The sequence below is a fragment of the Schistocerca gregaria genome, unplaced genomic scaffold (genome assembly GCF_023897955.1).
Source record: "Schistocerca gregaria isolate iqSchGreg1 unplaced genomic scaffold, iqSchGreg1.2 ptg000214l, whole genome shotgun sequence".
NCBI lineage: Eukaryota > Metazoa > Arthropoda > Insecta > Orthoptera > Acrididae > Schistocerca > Schistocerca gregaria.
In genome coordinates, this window is record NW_026061742.1 from 2,763,439 (window position 1) to 2,769,438 (window position 6,000).

The following is a 6,000-nucleotide window of genomic DNA, read 5'->3' on the forward strand; positions in this document are numbered from 1 at the left end:
TATTATTATTATTATTATTTCAGCTTCTAATGTTGCTGCTGGGAAAAGGTTCCTCTCAGCTCACCAAGTGTTCACCATCATCTGAAACAAAACGGAAAAGTTGTCATAGTTTTCATAACAATGAAAAAAAATTCCTTCCACTAATCAGATTTCAGCTTGAAAAGTTCTTCTCTTCATCCTTGAGAAAGTTCTTTAACTGCACATATTCTTCAAACATCAAATCCCCATCTACAAGAAATAACTTCTAGATATTCTGAAAATGAGGTCTGTTTCACTGTCAGTGAAAATGGTTTGAAAGTCCTGTAGACACTTTCTTCAAAGTCAAATCATTTTTCAACATAGTTTAGACTGTGCTGCAAGTAAACTGCCATTTTGTTGTGGTTTGCCTACTTTGTTCCTTTGTTGTCCTCGGTGTCTACATACTGGCTGAAAACATAGGGGTTGGATGTGCAGTACTGTCTACTGTAAATGATGTAGCCGACAGATGCACAGTCTTCTACTTTCACTTTTCACATCCTCCCAATAATACACAGTTATGTATGGCCAGTGCACAACTTCCCATTTATAAGTCAACATCAGAATTAAAGTTACATAAAAATGACTGATTTTGCCCTATAATAAAAGATACTAACTAGGAATACTCAATATAAATTAGAAAATCAATTACACAGACAAAATTCAACCTGAGGGGGCTGCCTTTCTCTTTTATGAAAATGCAGATTACAATTCACATATGTTAATGGTAATTAGTTGAAAGTGAAGAAACAAATTTGAAGGAGGCATATGGCAAAACAAGGGGGAAGTAAAAATTATCCCAGCTTCCTTCGTCACAATTTCTCTTTCGAATGTTTTGATAAGATCATCATGACGACTAAGGCTGCCACAGGGGAAGGAAACTGCCCAACCCTATTCAATTTTTTCAGCAGAGAATTAAAAAGCACTGTCACGATTGACCGCTGATGCACTACTCGAAAACAATGGCTATTGAGTCAAGTATGGCCACTTAGCGCTGTTAATAAAAGGAGGAGTTTAAGTCAGTAACTCATACAAGACTGCCCCTCATTAGAAATTGGTAATGAGCAATTTGAAGTGAAGACCACATCATTTTATATAATGTTGTCCATTTTTATGTAACCAGGAATTTTATCTATCCCAACAAAGTACAGTTGGGAGTTGGGTTTCCAACCAGATATCAGGCAACTATGGTCAAGACAGAATCCAAGTCTCCACATTATCAATGTGGCCTCAGATAGCACTAGCATCCCTCCCCCAAAGCATTCGTCTGTGGAGTTGGGTACGGGAAAACACAGAATGGATACTCAGTCAGCAGAGTAGGATTCCATTCACTGATGCATCCAGGAGTAACCTGACATCTGATGATTGTCAAAGAAAGGTGTGAAAGCAGCAGGAAAGTATGTTACCCGTTACTATGGCAGACTGAGTAACTTTTACTGTATGCTGCAATACAATTCAAAGTGATGCAGATACTACAGTCACTAAAACCTGTAAACAACAATTGTAACATCGCACAAACTATTCAGTTTCTTGAAAATATAAATGTGCGCCTCAGTCATGGAACCATTTGAGGACTGCTGTGTGAATTTCCTCTTTGATGGAAAATCTCTTTCCTGTCAGATATCCACCGAGCTTGCTGGAAAGACTGAATGGTCTTCATCAAATTGTTGGCACTGTTTCACTACGACTGGATGCTACATTGCATTGCACCATACACTGCAAGAATTTCATGGCGAATTTGTGTGCAATTTATATGTTTGGCTAACAAGAAACTTACTGTTCCTTGTACCTCAACTTTGGAGTGCCATTTCACTCCCACAATGTGATGAACCTGTTGTCCGTACTGCAGCAGAATTGTCTCTCAGGAAATCGGTAACATGCCCACTCTTCTGAAAGGGTGCCGTGCCTGTTGTGTAACTTAATTTCAGAAGTCCCTGTACCTCAAGCATGTCTCTTGAATGAATCAATAACCATCCAAGACCATTTCTTCAGCAATTCCTTTGGATCAGTGCTCATTGTGTAGAAGCAGAAGAAGATACACACATGAATGTGAGTCACGAGGCAACGGTTCAAATCTGTGTTCTGTAACTAGTGCAACATTCTTTAATAATTCTCCTGATACTGTGTTACTATCACATTTTTACTGTTAAATGTTTGTTTGCTGATGGGGTGGTAGGGTCAACCAATAACTCTCTGGAAATTTATACAGTGAGATAATCACAAGCCTATTTGGGGCCCACCCAAACAGAACCCTGCTTGCCCCAGTACAGCATATTCCATAGCAGTTACTCAGTAATGATTGTTTCACTCCCCTCAACCCTTATTGACAAACGGTGCATTTTCAAAATTATTTTTCTCCTACAATGTTCACAGTTCAGCCAATAAGATCAAAATCCCATGCACTATGACGTACAGTGTTCCATTACTGTGTCATTGGATGGTAGGCAAAAGCATGTCCAGAGCTTAGAGTAGTAATCGACTGTTTGTGTTAACAAGTCCCCAGCTCATGAAATCCATGTTTGACAAATGTGCACCCAGTCAATGAGACTGATCTCATCAAGATGGTCAACATTTGTCATGACCCAAAAATCAAAAGTAGCATAAAGAATTATGAGGGCATAGCAAGCATTTACCATGCACCCTGCCCCCCCACTAAGTGTTTTCTGGAAGTTGAGGAAGGCAATTGTAACCTGAGAGCTTTTATCGTCTGCTTTTCTGGGGTTCCCATTGCACAGCATTAGTTCATGCTGACTATGTACTGAACTTTGTTGCTGTCTTAATCCTCAACAAAATTTTATATGAGGAGCTTACATGCAAAAGCAAGCATGTCAGGAATTTAAAATAAATGAGACACAGAATGGAACAAAACAAACAGGATAGGCAGAACCTAGATAATCATACAATTTAAGTGAAATCAAACATTTGCCGAGATACAAGCCTAGGAAAATACATGTGTGTCCACATACACATTTTGTGTGAAGGATAACTAATCCATTACATCCAGTCGAGTGATTTCCATTCCAGTCACACTGTTTCTCTAATGCAGAGCAACTGTTTGTGCTTCTGTGTTCCCTCATAATATGTTGCATAGCACTAATAATTACTATTATTAAAAGGACACAGTTACTTATGCACTGACTCCACTTTTGATAGAATAGGAAAACTTCTAAGAAAAAGGCCAACAATTGTAACAAAAGAGGAATACAATGAGATCTACAATCAGTGACTCAGCTAAGAAACCTTGCTCGCCAATGTACATCTTGTAGGTCCTTAGATAGGGATTTCACATTAAATGTGTGAAATAAAATGCACTTCCATACACAAGTACAAAGCTATGGGAAACACTCATACTCATGTTGAGACAAATTCCCAACTAGATGTAAAAGAGCAGATGAACCACTACAAAACCCTTTCCTTGGACAAAAGCAAAAGTACTTTTCAGCCATCCAGTCTAAGATAATAGGAAAAAAAGATGTTGATGGTTTACAGTAAACTATTTTTTAAGAAGCCTGCCAAAATCACTAGTACCTAAGTTGGAACACAACCATCACCGATGATATTTCCATGTTGCCTGTGACTGTTAAGAAAATTATTCTGGTTTGCATGTAACACTTACGTCAAAGAATACTTCTAAAGGTAGTTAATGCCACAGTTACGTCATTTTATTCTGGCATGGTGATCTGAAACATTTCAAATCATTGTGAAGTACAGTTTTTTCTATGGTATCACATACTACACTATAAAAATATGTGAAATGATATGGTATAACAAGCATTATACAGTAAGAGGTAAGTTATTTTGAAAGAAAGAAGAAGATTTTTGGTTTTGAAAATCGCTCATGGTTCATGTAATGAATATTTTCATTCTTGATTTGATTTACAGATATGAACTGCCTTTTGGCCTAAAAGTAAAAGGCATTCACACTGCAGTATGCTATTTTCCTTCTTATGTATGCCCAAAATAAGTTTCATGTTGACTGTGATAAATTGCATTTAGTAGATATGTTCATTTTTGGATGTCACCTTCTCATCATTTGCTTGGGCCTTTGCCCCGCTTCTACACGGGGTTGACCCTGTTACTATAGAGTTGGCAATGTTAGTGTCACAGAGAGTTGTTGCCAGATGCCCTTTGTGTCACCATCATGTACCCTAGCTCTCTGCGTCTAGTGTAAGCCATGAAATAGTGCGAATGTTTTTCAGATGTCTGTAAGTTGTGTAACTGAGGTGGTACATGGGGACCAGCCCCGTATTTACCATGTGGGATATGGAAAACTGCCTAAAAACCACATTCAGGCATGCCGTCCCTCGTTGTTAACCTGCTGGGCTGATTCAGTCCGGGGCCGGCGCACCTACCCAAGTCCAGGAAGCAGCACATCAGTGCTCGTGGGTAACCTGTTGTTTCCTTCTCAGAAATTCATCTATGGAATAGCACTTGTCAACTTTCATTATCAGCCAGCACCTTGTTAATTAAAGGGAGGTGGTCAAATATTTTTATGGCTGCATGATATGCTTCTTTCTGTGCTACAACAAGATTAAGTCCCACTGTTTTCCTCCTAGTATTGTATTTATGAATGCTAGTATTATTTTCAAATTGTGCTGATCCTTCAAAACAAACTTTGTAAGAGTGTATGTGTTGCGAGGCTACCTAATTTCTTTATCTATGTGAAGTTTGAGGATAGGCACTGTGTATTTGTGAGTGTGTGTAGTGGGAGGGAGCAGAGGCCCCCTTTCTAAATATGACATCAATGAAAGAAGGAAGTCAAATTTTCTAGTGCTGTCATTGACACTTATGGCAATCACATTTATAGCAAATGTTGCTGCACTCAGTTTTATAATTCTTGTTCTCATCACTATGTACCCCCAAGTAATTTTAACAATCAGCCTTCACATATTTCTTTTCTGTAATGCTTCATTATTAGTGGTGATTTGTCTTTCCTTATTCAGTTTTGTACAAGATGCCTTTTCTTTGTAAATGGGGTGTTAGACCATTTATTGAGAACCAATGAATGACAGTTTCGAATATTTCATTTATTGCTCCGTGCTTTTGAGGTGAATTAAGAGATCTATTTTGCCTTTACTGATAAAGTTGCAGACAATTACCCTTCAGCAAATTCATGTTGAGACCTAGAGAAGACAATTCTGGTCTACAAAGAGTGTCACAATTAAGAAATGTTAACTGTGTTCTTTAATGCTTCAACAGATTGTTACCCATAATATAGGCGTGCATTTGCCTTGCAACCATTCCAGAAAATGGGAATGGTGTGTCCTTTTTAGTCACAATGCCTTGTTGCTCCAGTGACATACAATAAACTGCCACAAGAGGAGGGGCTCTCAGACTAGATACATTAATTATTTATTCCACAGACCCACAAAAGAGGGTATCCTCCTGGGTGTGGAACATGTCCATCAGTATTGGAATAGTACCTCAGAATCAAACTAAACAGGAGGTCCTGCCTGAGACCCAGGTATAGCTGCTTTCATTAAATGAAACTATATTGTTCCATTTCATTCAAAACTGAGGTGCTATTCCATGACAGTTTGACAACCTCTGTGGTGCTCTTTGTGTTTTGGGGGAATAAGTGGACTGAGGAGGGAGGCATGCTGGGGCAAACAGTGCAGAGCCACTGTGCCAGGGTGGTGTAGTGGTTCGTGCATCTGCCCAGTGAGCAGAGGATCTGGGTTCAAATTTTCATTCATCTCTTCAGTCTACATGTATACTGCATAGTTGGTTGAGACTTGTAAAGGTCCATGGAACCATAAAGTATCTTTTCGTTTTGATGATCATTCATATCAATGTTATTTTCAGTTTCAAGTGACAACTGAAAGAACAAACTAATAGTCTTATCTCCCTTAATAATACCCTTTTCGGCGACGGAGAGAATACAGGCAAATGATTTAATAGTGATGCATCAGTCATCTAATCCGAGTTAGTTAGTAGGATACATGTTCTATGGATCATAATGATGAGGAATGTGTCATTTTACAT